Source organism: Mytilus trossulus, chromosome 6 (genome assembly GCF_036588685.1).
Source record: "Mytilus trossulus isolate FHL-02 chromosome 6, PNRI_Mtr1.1.1.hap1, whole genome shotgun sequence".
Taxonomy (NCBI): domain Eukaryota; kingdom Metazoa; phylum Mollusca; class Bivalvia; order Mytilida; family Mytilidae; genus Mytilus; species Mytilus trossulus.
In genome coordinates, this window is record NC_086378.1 from 7,071,981 (window position 1) to 7,096,621 (window position 24,641).

General features: G+C 30.9%; 2 protein-coding genes across 2 annotated transcripts in view; one reads left to right on the plus strand and one right to left on the minus strand.

Annotated features, from left to right (window-relative positions):
• Positions 1 to 24,641, minus strand: part of LOC134720679 (protein disulfide-isomerase TMX3-like) — a 184,928-nt gene that overhangs the window by 133,670 nt on the left and 26,617 nt on the right. The window lies entirely within an intron of this gene.
• LOC134720680 (fibrinogen-like protein 1) overlaps positions 1 to 24,641 on the plus strand; it is a 31,314-nt gene that overhangs the window by 2,990 nt on the left and 3,683 nt on the right. The window lies entirely within an intron of this gene.

Here is a 24,641-nt window from a genome sequence, read left to right on the forward strand (position 1 = left end):
GTTTTTATTGTTGAAGGAAGCTGGAGTGTCTGGTGAGTACCATGCCCTTGTCAGGAAAACTGACAATGATAGTCAATTAAGATTGAAGTTGAGCTCACCACAAGAAGTAGAGAGATGGATATTTTGGTAATGGCCCACGTTAAAAACAAAAGTAACTAAGTACAAAATGTCAGATGACCACCTACACAAAAAGTGCCACAAATTATCCCTTTGGTATCTGCTATTTTATCTATCCTTTATGTATAAACATCTTAGTGCAGAAACTCCATATTGAGGTTAAGCAGTCTACATATTTTTGAAACAGCAAACAAAACCATGATCTGTTATTTTTACCTCAATTTGTTTATTTTTCTTAAATGCATGCAATTCAATACATAAATATATATTAGAAAGATGCAAGGTTGTCAAATTGTGTCTGTCATATCATATGTTCGAACTCATTTTCAAAGAAGATGTTAATTGGATAAACTAAATATACTTTTTTTCCAAGACATCAAATGCTTAATTAACAGCTTGAAATTACATAAATCATAATCAATCTTACAATGTGGTCAGACATTATCATTTCTTTTTACTTGAAGGAGCATGTAATTAAATTTCTTTTATGACTTTGTAATTTTAATTTTTCTGTCATGATTTATACATTATTATAATTTGTCACTAAGTTACGAAAAGTTATCATTTAATGGTTGTAGTTAGTGATAATTAAAGGACAGTATGAAAGATCATTATTAATATTTTAAGATAACTTTATAGTCTTCAAAGAGTATATTTATAAGAAGTTTGATTTTATCAACCATCTGACATAAAAATTGCAGACTCAGGGCATATGCACTTAATGTGCTTTGAGTAGGCTAGGGAAATCTCTATGATCGGTAAACATTCCACGAGTAAGCATTCTTATAAGAAATATTCCTATCTTAACCCAGTTATTAACTATTGGAACATAAAAATATTTGTTTTCTTCTTCCCTAGACATTCTTCTGGTGTGTTCAGGAAAATACTAATTGGACTGGCATACATATACCATTTCAAATAGTCTGAGAGTTATAACATATAATTACACTGTATGTAAGAATCCAGGGTTTTGATTGGTTGATATCCAGTGTATTTTTCACCAACTAACTGTTATCAAATGAAAATCATTCATTTTTAAACGCAGTCGGGTATATGCAAAAAGGATATGACTTAATTTTACCCTCTCTGCCGTGGTATTTGCCAAAAATATTCTATCTGACTCACAGGACGCTTGTAACTTTACGGAACGTTAATATTAGGTGTACGAAAACAGATATAGCATGATCTTGAGGGGTATTTGCGAAAAATACCTGTCTTCAGAATGAATTTCCCTCGCCTTTCAGCTTGCGAAATTTAACATTCTCTTAGACTAGTATTTTTCGCAAATACCCCTCCTTATATATATATATATGTTTGAATTCACTTCTGAAAAAGTCTTAAATTCAGATCAACCATGATAAATATGCATTAAAATTATTTTAGATTTAAAATATTTCGGAACAAGAACTTTAGCGTATATGGAGAATATGTTTTTGATTTTCCTTTGCAGTGAGCTGATCACTTAAAAATTCACTAATATCACAACTCATATTTCTTTACTAAAGTATACTGCATGTTAAATGCTTATTTTAATATGTGCATTATATAAATCAAAGCTAAAGAATGCAGAATGAAAAGAAAAAACAAACATTTTATATAACATGATTATTTTACACAATTTGAGTTATCATATTAATGATATAGTACTCATAATCTTATGCCAATGTGCAAAAAAAACTGAATGTGCCACATTTATGAGCTATAACTTTCTCTTAAAAAATAAAGTAGGATTTTGAAAATAAATAAAAGGAGACCATATACTTAAATTATTATAATAAAGATAAACATCTTGTGCAATAAACCTCTGAGTTTTCTATAAGTCTGAGTGATACTGTCATATTTGACATGTCTTGAAATTCTCATATTTGACATGTCTTGATCCTGTGGATTTAATTTTTTTCATGGTAAACTAATTTTCATGGATTTTTTTAGTACAAGTGAACCCCAAATTTTAATGTTCAACTAAGTAAAAATTGTCCATGTATTAATTGAAGGCTTGTTATATATAATGTAGACTTCATAAAATTAACCATATTAGATGCCCATGCAAAAACATTTTTTTCTTCATCAACGGAAAATTAGTACCAATGATAATAACTGAATCCACAGTATGCTGATTTTGATGTGTCTTGTCTTTCTAAAATTTGACTTGTCATAATATGTTGACAGTTGACATGTCTAGAGTCTAATAGTTGACAACTTTGACATGTCTTGATATCATGATAGTTGACATGTCTTAAATCTTATATTTGACATGTCTTAATATCCTAATATTTGGCATGTCTTGATATGCTGAAAGTTGACATGTCTTGATATGCTAAAAAGTTGACATGTCTTGAATCGAATATTTGGTATGTCTTGATATGCTGATCTTTGACATGTCTATAGATATGCTGATATTTGACATGTCTTTATATTCTAAGAATTGATCTATCATGGTTCAGATATTCAGGATCAGGTATAGGACAAGTCCTAATTACTAAAGCCAATATGTAGCAAGTGATCATATTCAAAATTTTGATAATTCATTTTCTTGGTCTGTGGCAGTTATCTGATAACTCAACTGTTTTATAAAGATGTCTGGAAATTCTATATATATTATGAGTGCATGACAGGCATTTAAAGCTTCTGCATTTAAAACTTCTGTGCAAATATCAGTCACTCCAACCAAGCAAACTTTTGTGTAAGTCTATAGTTTGGTAAATTGTTTAGTTTGAGTCTCAGTACAGGTGTTTGTCAGGTAGCATTACAGTTCTATGTAGGTATCTGACAACTTTATGGTTCTGTATGGATCCCTGCCACAGGTGCCTACCATCTGTATCTTTCTGTTACCCTCCTTGAAGATATGGTTAAACAAGAATGTGTCCATAGTACACAGATGCCACACTTTCCGCTACTATTTTATATGTTCAGTGGACTGAAAAATTGGGATCAATCTGTAATTTGGCATTAAAGTTAGAAAGATCATATCATAGGAAATATGTGTACTAAGTTTCAAGTTGATTGGACTTAATCGTCATCAAAAGCTACCTTGACCAAAAACTTTAACCTGAAGCAAAACAGACAGACAAATAGACAAAAGCAAAGTTCAAAAAACATAATGCCCCTCTTCTAATTCATAGGTCTGGCAAAAATATAGAAGGCTCTACAACTAACTGGTCTATGCAAGGGTTTTCTACATTATCTTGGCTGCAAATTAATGTTCTTTGAAAAAGCCTTGTAACTGTTTAAGTTGTTTGTCAATGAACATATATCAACCAAATATTATAGTTTAACAAGTACATGCCATTTAGCTACTTCTCAACATAACATATGCCATGCCAGGGATTTTGAACTCCTTAAATAAGAGTTGTGGTAGTCTATGTGTGTGATTAAAGTGTTAAAAGTCGTGTCAAGTTAAAGGTTCTAAGCTGTGTTTGGTAAGCTAATCCTTCTGGAGCCTATGGAATCATCCCCAGTTTTTGGTGGAGTTTTGTAATCTAAGTCTTAAGTTTTCAATGTGGACATTGGTCTTTCACCCTTTGCTGTGGTGTTGTCAATTTCGTTGACTTTTAAGTTTTGAATATACTCTTGGTATTCTAATCCCCCTCTTTTTTCTTTTTATCTTTCTGTACAATTGTGTTTCATAATTCTGTTAGATTATCCCTATTTCTGGTACCAGATATTCTTGTTATATAATTATATATATTAGATAGAAATGTATGATCTAATGTTATATGTAGATACATGTGAAGTTCATGGTTCTGTTCAGGAATCTGATAAATTTAATGCTCTGTGTAGGTGTGCCAAGTTTGTTGTTCTATGCAGGAGTCTGTTAAAGTTATGTGCGGGCGTGTGCACAGGTTAAGGTTCTGTGCAGACATGTGTCAAGTTTATGGGCCTTTATGAGTAACTGCATGTATGCTTCATGAATAGACCTGAGGAATTTTTGGTTTTTGTCAAGTTAATAGTTTTATATGTAGAGAACATATTGCTACCACACAGTTTTCAAAGCTTCCTATAAACAGATTTGCCAAATGAAAATAAAGATCTAGTATAGCTATAGAACCATTAAGCAATAGGTATATATAATCAACCAAATTTTACCCACAAAATGGAGGGGGCCCCTCCCCCTGGATCTGCCTATGGGTATTTTTAAAACCTATGTTTATCTTCCATTTTCCTGTTTCTGGTTCTGTTTACAACTTGTCATTTACAACTAGAGTAAAGAGGTGTAAAACTTCTGTTACAAAATTTATTTATACTTTGCGAATAAAATTCTTCATTGCCGGATTTCTGCATTATAAATACTTGCAAACTCAGCAACTAAGAAATAATTACAAAATTGTTTATTATAGTTTGTTTATGTGTTGCATCATTGAAGCAATCTGTTTAATCAATTACTATAAGTGTCTAGACCAGATAAGATAAAGTTGTTTTTCACCATGTAACTTCTGTTAGGTAGATATTTAATAATAATTTAAACTATAATAATTATAGAAGTACTTTGGAAAAGAATAAAAAAAATAAATGGGACTTTGATGGGGGATGACAGCTGTCAACATTGAAAAAGCTTTTGGGGTATTAATAAGGTCATAAGTGATTGTCAAGATTAAGGAAGGATCAGAGAATTCCCTTGGAATAGGTAATGGGTGTGTTAACAGCAAGAAAGAAAGTTTACTGTTAGAGTGAAAAGATCAGACAATTCAAAAGAATAAGTGATAATAAGTGTTAACAGCAAGAATGGATCAGCAGAATTATTATTAAATTGGTGATATGTGTATCAACAGTAAGAAAGGATTTAGAAAGCAAAGATCTGTGATATCCAATGTAATGAAGAAAGATGGGTTACAAAGCAAGAATTATCAGAGAAGATCATGTAGAATAGGTAATAGGTGTGTAAACAGCATGAAAGGATCAATAAAAACAAATTACTGGAGTATATGATAGTAACTTTTACAACTCAACAGCAAGAAAGTATGGAAAGGAAATTGTGTGGAGAAGTGGGATACATACACAGCTAAGAAAATCAGTACAATGCAGATTTAAGAACATAAAGGCAGTAGAAAGAATGAATAAGTGAAAAGATGAGAGCTGTCAAGAGTAAGTGACAAGATGAAAGATCAGCGAAATCTGTAGGGCTAGTAAAGGGTGTTAAAATTATCTCCCAGAACACATAGACTAAATAGACATTGAGATCCACACATTATATGGGGAAAAGAATAAAAAGGAATGAGGAATATTTCACAGCAGAGGAGAAGACTATACTTATTACAGTGTACCTGGCCTAAATGAAGAGCTTTTAACTTAAAAAAATAAGGAATTCAAAAATAAATTAACTGAGTTTTTGCACTGATTGAAGACCAACTAATGATTGATTGATTGTTGATTAACATCCAGTGACAAATATTTCAGGCAGGTTCAGCACAAATGACCAGTGTAATAGGTCTAATTTTGTAATGTGTGGACACAGTTCCTACTTCAAGAGTAAAACATGTATATAATACAGGCTTCTATCTGATACATGTATCCAGTATGGGGTGAAGCAAAACCTTTATTAGATTAATGTGGTGAAAGATTTTATCAAAATGGAAATCTAAACCACAAATTAAACCATTATCATCTTTCACTCAATAAAATAGGTATTCCATGAAGTTTTGTAACTGATTTAAAAGTGTTTAATGTAACCTAGCTGGTATGATGTTAAATTTTAAAGTATAATGAAAGCTTTACTAAGAATAGACACACATTGTTAGCTACCTCTTAGGACACTTAAACAGCTATAAATTAAACCTTTCACAATAAAAAAGTAAGGCAATGAAATATTTATACATACTTCAACATTGGCTAGATTTCATTCATTATATTAACACTAGCTTGGTTATATAAAGTTAAAAGAGAAACCAAATCTTTACAAGTATTAGCTTTCTAAAAAGCTTTGGACTGCTTGGCTGTATCATGACTTTTCAAAAGTTAGAAATGGTCTATATAAAGTTGTTTAAATATGGGAAAGATTTTAAAATATCTATCTCATCAGTGTGATATTATAAACCTGTAATTATTTCATGATGGCCTAAATATACATTTTTTTTTAAGTGCAAAGCAAAAATTTTAATCCAATGTTGATTTCCTTCGTGTGGTAATTTGTTAATTATCTATGAATTTTCCGAATCCTTATTACTTTGATCAAGTATTTTTTTAAGGATTTATTTTTAATTTAATAGATTGGTTCTTAGGGAACAACCAATTAACTTCAGAAGGGTGGGGTTGGGGGAGGGGTTGGGGTTTATGATCTATGTTTTTTTCCTTAAAAAAATATTCTGATTTATGAAAGAAAATATTCTTTTTAAACAGAGAACAAACACAAATAGTTTTAATCTAGATTTCCTCCATAAATTAAAGTGTTAAATTTTGAACAATATAATTTAATTGATAGCATCTAAAAAGTAATTAAAATTGTTCTACAAATATTTTTTCGGACACAGACAAATATCAATACCTTGAAGTTTAATGGTTGCTGCTATAATTTATGTTATTCTAATTTTTTTGGAGAATACAATCTCCCAATTAAATCTTTAAAAAAAAAAGATTTTTAGTGATCAAGAGGAAAAAGCATCTGATATAAGTATTAGCTCTACTTTGATTAATGACACTTCTGTCAACATTATTTTTTCTTATTGAGGTTATCTAAGGAAATGTGAAGTGGTATTGTTTTGTGATTATATTAAAATTTTCATTCAGTTTCCTCTAATAAATCATGTATTATCCCATACATTATGCTCTCTTCCTTATAAAAAAACATCAACATTATGTAAACAATGCAAAAAAACATCAGACAATATAATTCATCATTTTAGATTATCTTTCTTATCTGATAAGATATAAATAATATAAAAATCAAGAGGGGTAGGGTGATTGCCAATAAGACAGCAATCCACTAGAGACCAATGAGAGAGTATGTAAACAACTATAGGGTTCTATACGACCTTCAACTCTAAGCATATCCCATACAATATAGTAGGCTACCAGCATCAAAGGCCCCACATGACCAAACAATTCAAAAGAGAATTTTTTTTGTTAAAAACAATAAGCGAAAACAGAATACAGAACATAGCATCCAACTTCTGTGGATTGCTTAATTTTTGTCAGATACCAATTTTCGTGGATTTAGTGGGTACCAGGGAACCACAAAGTTCAAACATTCCACAAATTACAAATTTTCTAAAGGAATGTATGCAGACTTTGCAAAAACCATGAAATTAAATATCCAACAATATACAACTTTTCCACAAACCAATGAGTATCCATGATAATAAATGAATCTACATTATATATATCATCTGAATATTAAGTTTAGGCTTTATAGTAAATGTTGTGAGTTAAGAGTGTTTGTGAGCGCTTCAGCATATTTTTTAAATCAGAAAGAATGTCCAAGCTTTGACAACCAAAATGAATGATTTATGACTTTACTCTTTGTCTGTTCTATCAGGTCGGGTTGTTGTCACTTTGACACATTCACCATTTCCATTCTCAATTTCATTATCTTTGTTTATCTCTCCTTAGAAAATATAAATAATAACAAGAATGATGCTAAAAAAACATAAATTCATAACCAAGATCAAATCATCTTTTTTCTCGAAATTGCGATGTACTAACCATGTACAATGTACTAAAAAAGATATCATATTTGTATAACCACAAGCAATCTAGTCAAAAAGTCAAATCTTTTGAAATTGTGTACCTTAATTAATAGTTCAATGAATAAAATGATAACATCTTATATGCCTTTAGCCTTGTTAGATGTATCCGAATGACTTAGGTGTTAAAAGGTGAAAAGGGTAAACTTATTTGTACTGTCCAAAACAAAGTCTGTTTGAACTGTAAGATCAGTATTCCAGACAAAACAAGTTTTCTCATCTTCCATGTGTAAATTATGTTTATTGAAATAACAACTTTGATGAAAGGGGTTGATATCTGATGAAATATGATTATTTTATTTATCATGATCCCTGTAGTTCTATTATAAAGTAAAATAAACATATCAATGTAAGATCAGTATAATTTATGGGGTATTTTATATCAGTAGTTCAAGTCTATGAGATGTGGTTTTACATACAAATTACACATACGTTTTTTTGTATAAGCACTTTATTTAAAAGGTCGACAAGTGAACCTAAATTCGGTCAAATTCTTTTAAAAAATAATCAAAATGACTATGAACTACTTTTTGTTCCAAATACTTTGCAATCTTGAGACTGATACTCGAAAATATTCAGGTGGCTAATGCCTTTCATGTAATGTCAGTTGACACAAAAGTATCATTGTCAAATGATTCGACACAAACATATTATTGTCAATCTAATGCAAATAAATATAAAATAAATTTATCCTAATGCATTAAGTGGTATTTATAAGGACTATCTCCACTGCACAATAGTTAATCAAAACCATCAAATAATGCAAAATAAATGACAAAAGTCAATGTGAAAGTGCATGTCTGCATTGATATATTCCACGCTACTGCCAACCTTTAGACATCTGTGGTTAGATATGCATCTTAAATTATTGCGACTTTTACAAAAGTACACATGTACAGGGCTCATATTAACATTTAGACTAAATATGGCATTATACTATAATACAAAAGATCAAATGATATATCTTTTTACTTACTCCTAAAGTCTATACCATCTAATTCTTTACATTTAGATGTAACAGTTGCCATAAATACGAAATGTCATGATTTTTTAAATGTAGAACCATTAGAAATACATTTGTATTCATAGAGTTTCTTTAATTGAAAGTGTTTTAAATTCATAAAGATTTATACATTATGTATATAATACAGACTAACTGATTTCTGCATGCAATAAACCACTCAATAACGATATAACTCGTCCTTCTTGTAACAGACGAACCGTAGACGAACCTAACACTTCTGGCAAGACCACTGCTTTGAGTGCGTCATACACAGGACAATGTTATATATCTAGGTAACATAGTGTTCTGGCTTGTCAACTGACAACACAGTTCTGTCATTATACCCTAAAATATCTCCTTATTTTTGGCTGTAACACATTCTTTGATGAGTTGTAAGACAAATTCTAGGAGGTAGACTCAGACTGGTAAGGGAAGAAAACGTTTCCTTGAAGATTGCTCTACTCTGTAAGAAACATTCTTAAACAAAGCAGTAAAATTAAAAATGTCCCTTTTTTTCTAAGACATGAGATAGGACATACGACTTAATTGAAATTCATGTGCAGCTTACAATTTAGGTCACTGAGATCTATTTTAAATCATAAGCTGTCATTATACTATTGTAGATGCATCCACACCCAAAATAAGATGATAGCAATAGGTCAATATTCTAAAGCCACTGAATTAAGGAATATGGGTATTAGGAATGTAATTTGGGGTCAACTTCTAATGGTAATCCAAGATAAATCTACACACCAAAGTTTATAAATCTCACAACAATGACTGCTGATGTTCATACTATTGACACTACTTTGATGATGTACCCTTAACTGGGTTAGAGAAAAACTAATAATATGTTTACCAATCCTAACATAATAATAGTGCTTTAAACTGGTTACAATACTAAATAAAATTAAGAATGGAAATGGGGAATGTGTCAGAGAGACAACAACCCGACCATAGAACAGACAACAGCAGAAGGTCACCAACAGGTCTTCAATACAGCGAGAAAATCCTGTACCCAAAGGCTGGCCCATAAACAAATATCTACACCAGCTCAGTGATAATGGACGGTATAAAATTCACTATAAACAAGTAATTAGAATTACAGAGCCTACAATTCTCTGGAATAGAATATGTTTTGTCTACTAAAGGCATTCCTGCTAATCTCCTCCCACTCAAACTCAGAAACAAACATCAACATTGTTAGAAGGTCACTTGGTATAAAAAAAAGCTCTTCAAATTCTAATATAGTTGCATGTATTCCTTTCAGATATGTTAATCTGGAAAAGCAATTGTAAAGTTGTTTTTTTCTACAATTGTATATCTATACCTCCCAAGTGATTTTCAAGATGAGAAAGCAATGTATCAACAATATTCACAATGTTATTGAGGTATAGAACTCAAGGTTAAAGATTATACTTTTCATCTAATTTACAATTTAAAATTGTGCTTTCAATCAAACAGAACAAATTTCTCAGTCAGGTATGAAATAGGTAGCCTTACTAAGTTCTTGCACCTAAAATATATCAAACAAGATATTTGAAGATTTATATGAATTTCTACAATGATTCTATCATTGTTCAGAGTTTTTTGGTGTGTAACCTTAACTGCTCTCTGTTGCTGTCAACTTCATGCAAATAAAATACACATAATTTCAGGAGGGATTAGCACCATTGGTTTGGCTTTTTCATATGTATTCCTTTTTATTTGAAAATCTTACCATTTATAACACCATACTGAAACAAAGGTGAAGTTTTCATTAAATTAAAGCCTTCTATTCACGGGTCAGTCTCCATTTGTCAGAGGAACTGACCAGATCTGCCTATACTTGACCTGGATAAACATCGATAAACTAAATTAACCAGTAAATATTTTGGAAGTATTAAACAGGTTTTCAAAGCTTTTACTACTCTAAAACATTGATTTTGTCCAAAATAATGTTTTGAATTATCTTTTAAAAATAAGAAATATTTGATCATGATTTTGGTGATCTAGAATCAAGATTGTATTTACTTTGACCCTTTGACAAAAATATAAAAATTTCAAAAAATTTTGAACCAACCTATTTATCAGAAAAATTACACTGGATATATAGCAGTTTGACAAACACTAATTTTGATCATTGAGAAAAATAAATATCCTGTGACAACAAGTTTAGCTGATTTTATAGAGTTATCTCCCTGTAGTGTTAGGTACCACCTTTAATAAACACCACTTTAACACTTTCGTCTTAATCATGTGACATTTTTCAAGTAAGTGAAGGAGGAAGCATGAGTCTCTTAAAGAGAACAAAAGAGGTCTCAGTCAAAAAAAATTATTTTGAATACTCAGAGTACAAAATTTGTGCTAGAAACACCAAATACACTATTTTAATTGTTAGATTTCTGAGTCTGAGTAGGATAATCTTGGTCATAAGTTTTTTTACCCCAAGACCAGGTTTATGGCAGGAAATATATGAATCTGCCACAAGGAGGGTTCAAACTCACATACCAACATGTTTACAATAGTGATCACTTTAGATGAACTATTCTCACAACTCCCCCAACTTAGGCCCTTCAAGATAACTGATTTCTCATTTTATACTCACTTAGTTATGACTATTACAACTTATTGAAACAAAAAAGGTTTTGCTGACAATAACAAGATTAAAGGTGCAATAAGAGGAATTTGTTGATTTAACCTCGAGCTCAGATACGTAATACCATCGTAGATGGAATCTAAACTCCTATGATGAATTCACTGACAAATATGCTTTAATGCCATCTTCACTTTTATCCAAGTATTATATAATCCTTCAGAATTATAAAGTAAAGACATACCACAAAATGCAATAAATTCTTCACTTTGTCATAATCCTAATTCTTCTTTATTGTGTCTCGGTCATGTTGCCAAATGCTTTTGTATAAGATTTTTTGTGTATGCTAAGCACTGTATTAATTATATACAACAGACTTAAAATATTCTTGTAAATTTAAGTCAGACTGACACTTGATATAATAATTTCATTTAAAAAAAAACTTTTCTCTTTTTTTTTTTAGAAAAAGCTCAGATTCAATAAAAAACTGTATAAAATTAAATCTATCAAAATATGAATAAACGGCAAACATAATTCTGAGGGTTGGTAAAAAGTAAGGTTAGATATCATGTGCTATAAGAAACATTAAGTTTCAATATTTAGCTTTAATTTTGGTTGTTTAATTTGGAACGACAATAAATATCTTTCCAAATTTAGAAAAAGGTGGCTTTTTTTTACAAATTCACTTCCAGGTGGAATATTATGAAAGATAAAAATACAAATCACTTATGCATTTATATATAATAGTTCTATAGCATATATGGGGATTGGTCCTTTGAAATACTGTAACATAATTGCTGAAATTGAACACCAATTTGCCTCTGTTCATTGTTTTTTGAGTGGAAACAAAAAATCTGTGCAGGTGTACGTAATAGGTATCCAGAAGTCAAAGTAGGTTGTGGGATGATATGTAATTATGTCAGAAGAAATTGGTACCTTTCAACCTGTCTTCAATGTGGTGCTATGAACTGACTGACTTCTTAAATAGATATAAATTGGTACATTCTTCACTGACTCACTGATTATTTTATGTAATACTACCCCCTCTCACAGGTGACTATTAATAACTACCGGTACTTCTTTTATTACCGATGACAGATGCAGTTCCAAATTACAAGCCTGCATCAATATTGCATACAAATACAACACACATCATTTCCTATGAGAAATTACATTATTATTGAGGTTAGACAAAAGAATTTTCAAAATAACTTAAAATGCATACAAACTTCAGTCACCTGTAGTGAGCTTATTAAAATTAGAGTCATTAACCAGAAGTAGTTGTTACATAATCTTAGAAGAAGACAAAATACCCAGACTATTTACAATATAAACATTATGTTATCATGCCACACCAACAATGCATGTAGCTAATACAACAATGCATCCAGTATCTAAAACAGGTATTCTGATGAAAATTCTTAACTACGTAACTTTGTAATACTTTTTCTTAAGGAATTTTTAAAACTTCTCTGTAGCAGTGACTGATCCAGGGGGGGAGGGCAGCAGGAGTGGTCTGGGGGTTGGAACCCCTTTTTTTATGATGAATGCCAGCTGAAGGACTCCTCTGGTTGCAGGATTTCTCACTGCATTGAAGACATATTGGTGACCTTCTACTGTTGTCTGTTATATAGTCGGGTTGTTGTCTCTTTGACAAATTCCCCCTTTCCGATCTTAATTTTATTTGAATGGGGACATATAGTTTGAACCACCCTTTACCCTGGGTTGGGAACCCACCCTTTTAAAAATGGCTGAATCCGTCCCTTTAGGGATGCATTGCTGTTAACCAGTATTGATAGATGCCTTGCATGCAATGTTTAATGTTCAGCGAAACAATAAATAACAAAATTTATAGAGAACATAAATCCATATTTAATATAACATACTAACGTAATGGTACCCAAATTGCACCGAGTACCCAAATTGCACCTATTTAGCAAAAAAAGCAGCAGACCTATTACAAGATTTCCTAGAGACTACACAATTTGTATTTTTTCTGATTTGATACTATGCACATCTTTTAACATAGGTGAAAATATTTAGATATGCACAAAACGTTCATTTATCAATAGATGAAGTGTTTACTGAAAAAGCAAAATGTACTTAAACGTTGCCATGCGACGTCATCAAAACGTCATCTTTTTAAAATGATAAAATGCAATATGTTACAAGTACCCATTTAAAAACAAATGAAGAGTAAGCATGGACTTATATCCAATTGTTCAAAATATTTGAAGAAATTAAACAAAAGCTCTGTTGAGGCCAAATGAGAATAAAGTCAAAATGACATTGATGTAAGCAAATGTAGGTCACGATCTTCAACAATGAGCAATCCAATACGGTATAGTCATTTATAAAGTCCAAAAATTTAACTCCTCTGCTATATTAGTTCATTTTGTTGATGTATAATATTCATGCAATCATCATGTCTTTTAAAGTACTACAGCAAATGAAGACTGCATAAAATTATATTTTATCTTTTCAAAGACAGTAATGAGTTTAAAAAATTGTATCAGGAAATTGGTATATGAATTAAGGGTAAATAGGCCAAAGCCAAAGGTAAAAGGTAAAAAAATATGTTAAATATCCAATTTATTTTGACTTATTCTAAATATTTTTCAAAATAAGATTTCTAGAATTTCAATGATATCTTTGCCACTTCAATTATAGAGAAGAGCTCTTAAACATGTCAATTAACAGAAAAACTTACTGAACAATAAAAATAAACAGTTTTTCTTTACAACAAAGTACACGATACTAATTGATAAAAATACAACAATCTGCCTTATCTGTTTTAGATGCTCACTTCCAATTTGTTAAGATCAAAGGTTAACCCACTATCATCTAAAACACTTAACCCTAATAAATAACTAAGAACTATGTGTGGCATCACCAATAAACCTTTCATTACATCATCAAACACTCAATTATACCAAAATTGTATAATTTAAAATGAAAAATGTAGACTGCATTATTTTAAAGACCAATTATCTAGTCTCTAAAAACAGTTTTAGCCAGTAATGATAGAGATCAGAAGATAAACATATAACAGGACAAGTTAACTTAGAGAGCATTTCTTTCTAACCAAAAATTTTGTAAACGTTGTGTGGCGTTTGTTGTTGTTTTCTAAACACTACAAAAGTAGGAATCAGTTTAGTGACCCTGTTTGAACTTTCAATAATGCATGCACATGTTGTTGGTAAACAGACCTTTGACAAACGTAAAAACAAATACATAGTTTAAACAGGGTGAAATTAGAAACAAATGTAGCGTTTGTTCTAACAAACAATGAACGACAAACTGAAGACACATTTTTAACAAGTGCATAGTTTGTCAAAGTTTATGTAAACTTTGCAAATGTATGCTAGAAACAAATAATTAAAACATGTGTGTTTCCATCGTTTGTGTTAGATCGAAATGCACCCTTAATTTGTGGGCAAGAGAGGCCAAGGACACTCCAATATTATCTATCTCTTAACAAGACAGAAAGAGATGCATTATTGATGGTTTAAATTTTAAAGTAATATATAAGATCTTTTTATTTTCTGGGGAATACTGAAAAAACAACCTGAAAAAACCTATTTCTTTATAGAGAGACATATGAAAAGAGGGTGTCAGTCAAAACTTCAGACCCATAGAACTACACTATAATGGAATTCGCTTTTTTGTGCATATTTCCTTTCATCTATTTTTGCAATAATTTTTCATATCAATGCTACTGCTTGAGATAGAAAATTATTACTAGAACTTAGGAGGTACATTGCGTTGGAAACGAAATTGACATGAAATTGACAATGTCGTCAGAGGTAAAATAGTGATAAACAGATTATCATTGGTCATCTCAACTTAATTGTTTTTTTCACTTTCACGGTACAGGCTTAAGCAAGAAAATCAATGTTTTTCAAGACTCATGGTCTCTAATTCATAAGAATCTTAAATATTGTGTAGGCTGTGTAACATGATTGACCAACCTTATAATAAAATGCCAGAAATATACAGACCGACATAAGGAAGTTCTCATGCATTATAAAGTTCTCCACAGTAAAGATTTCAGCGGCCTCTTAAACTGTTCTAGCTTACTGAATAACTTTATCAAACAATATCTGAAAAAGGAGCATCAAGTTTCATACTGAAATATTATTTAATTCATAATATTACTTTTCATCCGTGAAATGTGAAAATAATTTAATCAGTCTTTAAAGTATAGCATCTTTATATACAGTATTTGAAGCACGCTTAATTTTACATGATGTTAATATATAATAAAATAATAAAAAGATAGGTGACTTATAACGTGTTTTTAACTGTAACCTTATATGATGTGACAGTATCGCAAGCATGAAAGTATTATGATAATTTTCTTTTATACAAATATTTCATTCAAACTTGTGGCGTACTAACATTTGACTTACAAACATATAACAAGTCAGCTTTGATTGATCATCTGGAAAAACAACAGATGTTTAAAACTGCCCTTTTAACAAACATATTTGATAACTTGTATACCTTGAGAAAAAATGCATAGAAAATATGAAAATTTCTTTTTGAACATTGAGAAATTTGAAGTTTTACATACGTACTTTGAAGAAACATATCTATTTTTGAAGACCTTTCACTCTGTTCCTGGTATGAATAAAAAGAGATATCGGGCAGACACAATACGTTATAATTCAAAACCTAAAAAAAAACGCATCTGGAGGTCAAAATTAGCTATTTGTAGCTTTCAGAGTGTTAATTAGATATATTATTTAAAAATATCTAAAAAAAAAAAAAAAAAAAAAGAAAAGAAAAAAAGGTAAACCAAATTATGCAAAAAAAATATGTTTTATTTGCAAAATTACTGCAGGTGAAGAAGTTCTATCCTTTTCTTTAGTTCAGTCATTTGCTGGTGAATCAGTTCTAATCATAAGGATTGATAGTAAATGCATTACATGTACAATAATGTCACTGCAAGATCTATTTTTGATCAATTCTGAAGGTTTCGATTCCAACAAAATTAAAAGTAAACAACTATAGTAACTAGATGTCAGTCATTTCTTAACAACAAGTGTTAGTTTTACTCCTAATATACAAACTTTTAATGAAGATAAAACAGTCAAGCAATGAAGATCCATTTTCTATACTTATCTTCAAATAGATATCTATCAATGTACCAATTTGTATTTTTGTGTAAACAAGATCTGTTTGATAATGTGTCTGACAGGGTACATCAATAGTTACTGTCAGTTATACAAATAACTTACTCAAAGATCAGTCATAAAGTTGAAAACTAATAACACCAACCTCAGGATTAAAGTTAGAATTGTTTTGTTTACTATCAAAGTACGGTAGATTAAAACAGGAATGAGTTCGCTCCTATTTAAGGAAGCAATTTCATTCAAGATGTGTAAGCATAGGTTATCTGAATCAATATAAGTACACTTGTTTCTTTTACTATCAAAGTAAATCACAACAGGAATGAGTTCTCTCCTATTTTAGGAAGCAATTTCATTTGATTGAATGAAGATGTGTAAGCAAAGGTTGTGGGGACGGGTAAGAAACACAATGACATATAATTACATTTTGTCTATACAGCATTCAAAATAAAAACTTAAGTTTCCGTTTGAATGTTCATTTTTGCAGAGAGTTGAGTGTGGGTGGTTGGTATGGTATGTAACATACCATCAAATAATAAAATCATTCCTTGTATCCTTTTTTCTCAAATCTCGATGTTTACTTTGTGTATTTACCTCCTATTTGCAATTTCAAGATTGTTTGCTTTATAGTTTCCTGAGTTCACAAACAGCTGAGCAGAGAAATAAAAGATTTATTTTCCACTACACTGGCTGCTGACTGGCATTTACCTCTCATAAACTGACAGGTAAAAGAAGCAGAAAAACTTTCCACTTAATGCTCAGCTGATTTTGAAATTTTGTCTGTTCTTCAATGATATCTTATCAAGGTGCATGTCCTTGGTATCTAAGACAAACAAGATTGCTGAAGCTGACATGGGTAATTTTATGGTACTTGTTAGGCTATAAAATGTAATTTAGTTGTTCAACATCAATCAAAGGTATCAATTGTTGAATAAAGCTCTCTAAAAGCTATAAACTGGGTGTTTTTAACCTTTTTATTGCAGTTTTATGTAGAGGTTACTTATCTAGTATTTGTAAAGTACATTGACATTTTACCCTGTATAAGACCTAACAGGTTATTCAACCAAAATGTGAAGCACTGCGGCCAACACTTAAGATGGTCAATCTGTGACAGATGACCCTTTGACAAAACAACTCAGGAATATACTAGGAGTAATATTTATGATGGTCCTTGGAAGATGATCACTTAAGCCACCAACATGGAAACCCATGGACCCTCTGAAAATTACCACAAAGGTCAATAATTGGGTCCACTAGTAATGGTCAACCAATATGATGGTCCTTTGAAGATGACTTCTGAGGTCAATAATAGGGTCAACTAGTGATGACCTTATTGAGTTGACCACTAAAGTCAAGGCCATGTGAAGTTGACCACTGAGGCCAATAATAAACCATTGAATACAATTGGCTACGGCCAGCTTTCATTCATATTGCAAGAAAACGAAGCTTATTTTCAGAAAGAATATATATAACAAGATGTTTGTTACAAGTTTTATTAACTGCTGCATAAGTCGATGTGTCCAATATAATAAAATACACAAGTATATATACAGAATATAAACAGCGTCAAGGTTTCTATTAACTTGACCATTATAGTTTTGATTCTAAAGATACAGGGATGAATATCTATTAAGTTGACTCTAATTGACATGTTTTGACCAACCTGGAAATTGATGTTCGAAGAATACACGTATGTCCAGTGTTATAACTAATTGTTATTGCTATATGTCACCACCTGGTCTGCATGTAAACATGTTATATGCAACCCAGCGGTCAATTGAACAACCTTTTACAAGGTCATGATTTTCTTAATAGATATTCCCCTGTATTTATTTTATTCAATTTAATAAACATTTTAAGAATATATAATCATCAATATAAATATAAATATATTTTATATATATTTATATATATATTTTTTGCCTATCATATTGTCACATTTATAATTTTGATGAACATGCTTTGTTAGGTTTGTGTTTAATTAAGGGGAGTTGTTGGTTTCTTCTCTTTTCACTGTAAACTGGTCACAGATAAATTAACATTGAATTAAGTAGAGAACAGTCACAGAATTCTGTAATTCTTAAAAATTATCTACACCATTAAGTATGAGTGATGCTTGCATTATAATGGCATGTACCTTGTCTTAATGATTTTTAATAGCAAAGCAATATTGTAAATGTTCAGTAATATAAGTCTATGAAACTTTAAAAGTATGACAAGTTTGGCATTTTCTAAGAATATTTTGTATAGTTTCATTCTTTATATTGGTACTGTGATTAACAAGACATGAAAAAAAACTGGTATGCCAAAAAATTATGGAAACTGTGACTGCTGGTAAATTGACAAAGAAGTACCCAAATGACTACAAACAGACAGAGTGATTACTAAAGGGACTAAAAATAAGCCCATGGGGCCCTAATTTTAATCTAAACAGTACTACTCTGTCACATACAAAAATGAGATTATTCAAAACATTTGCAATGCATGGTAGCAATGTCTTGAACAATGATAAAGGAGCACTTGATTAGAAAAAAAACACAGAAATCCTTTTAATAAGAAATATGTGAAAATATTATTGCAGTATAATATGTGTTATTGCTTCAACTGGCAGCAACTGCACTTTATAACAAATTGTTATACTCTATAGACATAGCTGAAATTGCACCAAAAACTTTGTAACCAAAATGAACCAAGGGCAAACTCATTTACCTACAAAAACAAAAATAAGATTCACAAAAATTACAGAACAAAAAGTCTGCAATACCAGAAATTCTCCATTTTGTATAAAATTCAGAAATGCTGCAAATTCTATGTTAATCCTGACAATCCTTAGATGTTTTCCAATTAGCTTATGATTTATTTTACCATAAAATCAGCATGATCTAATGATATTTTTCACTTAGTCTCTCAGTGATTCATTACCAGTAGATAAGATAAAGAGCTTCGTTAATATCAAATATATACATTTTTTTGGTGTCTCTGCTCACAAATATATCACCTCTTACTCCTCCAGTAATAATCCTTTCTTATAATCTAACTTTGCATACAGATTTTTTAACCTTTAAATCTATTTTATCCGCCACGCTTTCTCCCTTGACTTGTTTCTTCCATAAAATGTATACCATTTCCCCTTTCCCCATATGCATGATATCTTCATAGTGGAACTTCAAGATAAATTATCCTTTTTTTTTTTTTTAATTTAAATCACTTCCAGCAATGAATCCAAGTACACCATGGGTTGAATATGTGCTGAAGGAATGTTATCACCTAACCACAACTTATTGATGATAATGGCAATGTATTTTCACTGGCATTGGAGCTCTGAAAACAAATCTCCCACACTTTTTGGCAAAAACAAATATTGAATTAAACTTTAAGAATATAGAGAAGTTCCACCCCCTCCCCTTGTCCCATTTTACGGTTCACGTGTACGTACACCACTCATTTTTGGTAGGTGATCTAATGAATTAATCAGACTCAAATTAGGCAGCTGGGTCTCTGAAAACTAAAACTGTCAGAAACTTTTAAATACACTGACTCAAAGTTTGCTACGCCTAGGCTATGAATGAATGCCCTTTTTTAAGATTCAACTTATCGCTATTCAGTACACCCTCACAAAAGTTGATTACAGTCATTCATAAATTTTTACAGTTTTAATCTGTTACATAATTTTTTTTAAATATCTGATTTCAAAATATGCAGTCAACACTTGAATGTAAATGCAGCTATCTTTGCAGTCAGATAAACAAGCATCTACATGACAGGTTGTAATATCTTACCAAACTTATGATGTGTGAGTGCTTGATCAAAACTCTGGCATGTTCCAAAAATCTGACAAATTAGGTTTTATTTCTGTCTGTGATTGTAATGAATGACCAACAGTATTTGATTATAATAGTAAATATATGCAAAAATGGTACCATGCGTAACTAACATCAAACCATTAAAAAGAGTTGTGAGACCATCTTCATCTGCCTAGTCATCATCTGTGGTTTTAGTCCTTAAGAAGGATAGTTCTGTCAGATGGTGCGTTGACTATAGGAAAATAAATAATTTGACCATAAAGGACATGTATCCATTGCCAAGAATCACATGTAATATGCTATCTTCTGTTATTCAAGTTGTGGGAAGCAGGATTGTATTTCTACTCATTTTGAAATTTTATTTTACTAATATTTATTCAGTATTCTCCAAGAATGCTGGTCCCAAGGTTTAAACCACCAAGCGTTTTAACATTGAATGACACAATTTTAGTTTTTTGAAATCAAAATAATAGCGATGACTAGCAGGTTTTCTTCAAAGACCACCAGGGAACAAATATCGTGAAAATTCTGAACTTCAGTTCCAGCAAAAATTGAGATAAAGCATATCTACAATACAATACAATTTATTTCATGCCTTACCACTGTTGAGGGGGGATGGGGTCAGGGGGGTCCTGATCTCAAAATCCCAGGCTTAAAAACATGAAATCCAGAGGTCCCGAACCTAAAAAATAAATAAATCCCGACATCCTTAAATTCGAAAAAAGAAATCCCGGATTTTGAAAGGGTCAATCCAGAAATCCTGAGCTTAAAAACACCCAATCTTGACGTCCCACAATAAGGTCCTGCCCCAATCACTGTTACAAATATATCATAGAGCAGGTGAATAGAACTAAACTATTTTGTATAGAGACAATTCAAATAAATTGATTAAAGAAAAAAAAAAGGGACAAATTTTAAGAGTTGAAAAAGCTTTAAATTCAATTAATGAAGATTTCTACAGCCTTTATGCTTTATCTTATGTAAGTTAAAGAAACAAATATTTAAACACCTGGGCCGATGACATTAAACAGCACCTATAAATCTGATAAACTTTACACGTTGATCTAAGTTCAAAGAGAGGGAAAGCAATTAAAAATATATCTTAGCATGTTATAGACAAAAACAAGAAATGAAAGAAGCAGCTATCCACTGAATTATAGGTTTGAACAAGAAATAAAATTACATTCTGTATAATTTTTAAAAGTACAAACATGTTCCTCAATAGTCAAAACTATGATCTACTACAAACAACTGTCAGAAAGCACTTCCCACTCAAATTGTTTGATTAAACTTGAAAGCCACTACAAGAAGAATTTCTTCACTTGTAAACTATAAGGAATGATTAAAAAAAAAAAGTGCATTGCATTTTTACAACTATTCATGAAAATTTATGTTTTTTTCAAGAAGTGGAAGGTACATATGAATATATTTCACAACTGTATTGCAATGGATTTAGGTTTAAGGCTTAAAGGGTCTGGGGATGTGAACAGCAGATTGTTAGTGATTTTTTTTTGTTATCTTTTTCTCAATTTTTTATTATTGTGAACCTAATACTATCGATTTTTTATATTAATAAAAACATCCCAATGATATTTCTGAATTTACAGTATTTGATTCAGCTGAAAACATCTATGTTCTTTAGTCTGATTTTATGCTTCAGTATCAGTTCAAAAAGCTATATCCAGAAAACGTATAACAATTACATATATCAAAATTGAGTCATCAGACTCAAAATAATTTTGCTATTAAACAGATAAACAAAACTAAGACAAATTGATGCAGCTCTGGGGTTCTTTGTTAAGAATACATTTAACTATTTCATGACACACCTTTCAAAAAGACATCATAACATCCATACTCAGTACCTTTGCCTATGGCACTATCTCTAACACATCTTAAAGATAAAAAGAAAAAAAACACAAAGATCTGCTGATAATGAATATCACCGAAATTCCTCAAAATAATGTCAAGTGTATTACAATACTAGAAGAAGAAATGTCTTTCTTAGCTTGAATTCAATTCTGATAATTATTTTCAATTTCTAACTTATCATTTCCCACTGAAAAAATGAAATGAAAATTCCTTTCTTTAATGGTAGAAGTTTTTACCAGTCTCAGTGTTGTAACAGTTCAAGCACTGTGTCAACCACAGACGATGTCAAGTATATATCATAAAGAAATGGTCCTTTTATGTAATATGTACAAATATGATAAAATAAAATTTCAAGTATTAAAGGAAATTACAGCACAGTAGCAAATAAGATAAATATGTATTTAAGTGTTAGCGGAAATGCATATTACTACTGACACATAATAACTGCATATTAATTAGTACATTTGTTTACATGTTGTATGTGTTGATACTGCATGATCAAGCACTTGCAAAACATGTAATTAATTAATAATTACTCAGATCCTGTTATACTAATCATTATGCTGAACATTCTGTGGTTACTGTGGTTAAAAGATACCAACATTTCTAACAAAAAAGTCTGAAAAATAATGTTTCGTGACTTATCAGAAATCCATGATATGTAATTAATTGGCAATTTGTAATCAAAGTGCCTGTATAATAAGTGTTTCTTGCTTACATCACTTATAGATATAAGAAGATGTGGTATGAGTGCCAATGAGACAACTTTCCATCCAAGTCACAATTTGTTAAAGGCAAACCATTATAGGTCAAGGTACAGGCTTTGAAACGGAGCCTTGGCTATAGCAACAAGCTATAAAAGGCCCCAAAAATGACTTGTGTTAAACCATTCAAACAGGATAACAAAGGTCTTATCTATACAAAAATAAACAGCTGCGCCATGAGTGCATGATACACCCAACGTCCTGTGTGGAAGTTTTATGCAATAATCATAAATAGTTTCTGAGAAAGTTTTAAGCAATAACAATATATTGTTTTTGCATGAAATTTGGAAAAGTTGTTCTCAAGTTACAGTGCGACATTTTTACGCCGGACAGACAGACGGACAGACAGACAGGCAACAGATCATTTGTATACCATAATATGTCCTGTCAAAATTTTGACAGGCTTATAAAAAACAGAAACAAGAAACACTTATGAACCACATCAACAAACACCAACTACTGACCAACAAGTTCCTGACTTAGGAGAGGTGCTAACAAATGCAGCAGGTTTAAACATTTAAACAGGTACCAACCTTCACCCTAACTTGAAATAATAGTGTATAACATCACACTATAAAATATCAATCATAGGACATCTTAAAACATATTCACTCATGTTTATTTATGTTAAAATACTTCTACGAGTCAACTATCAAGTGCTGAATTACTCTTACAACATCATTCATGTATCTCTCTCTTTATCTTTTGTCTAATATCATTTGGTTTCCTTCTATGTTCCATGTGATGTCAGACTCATATTATCCAAATCACTTAGTCTAAAATATCATTACTCTAGAGGTTGGGAGGATGAAAGTCAGGTTTTAAATCAAATGGTTATAATTTTTTTTCAAATTTTTAAAAATGTACTATAAAAAGGAAACTTTGGAGTGCAGCACTAAATACGGGGTAAAAAAAACCTGATGGTTAACAAACATATACATTTCTTTGTTCAGCATTCTATAAAGTCTATAAAAATATTAAGATATCATAGTATTGCATAATTGAAAAACTGCCTACTTTAGCATTTTACTTATTTTCAATTTACCATCAAAGAAATAATATGAAAATGTGATATGGTACATGATTTACTACATGTTTACTTTATTCAAAATAATTTGTTTGGCACTTCTTGATATGACACAATTCTTATGTTATATAGATATATGGATAATACTCTTAAGACATGAAAACGAATCATTTTGTTCTGTTAAATTATGTCATACTAAAAGTAAAGTAATATATCTTCTTGAAATGTTTTATGCTACTTATAATCTCTGTATGAGACATGTATTGTTTCCGGAATTCTCAACTGCCTGGCACATAGTTTTCGGTCACGCTACCCTTCTATCTGCCATTTGTAATTTCTTGGCACATTACAATGCAATATTGTCCAAATAATGTCCTATTGCATCAAAATAAAGAACTTGTGCCTGAAATGGTAAAAGAAAATCCTTATATCCCCAGGAAAATTATTATGTGTTGAAAGCCGTATTTTGACCTATTATGGTTTACTTTTGCAATGTATAAATTGTGACTTGGATGGAGAGTTGTCTCATTGGCACTCATACCACATCTTCTTATTCTATATAACAATTTACATTTTTTGTAATCAGTTCATATTAACTGTAAATAACCCCCATCTGCGTTTCAATGCACAGGTGCAGAGTCATCAAAATCAAGCACAGAATTCTTCACA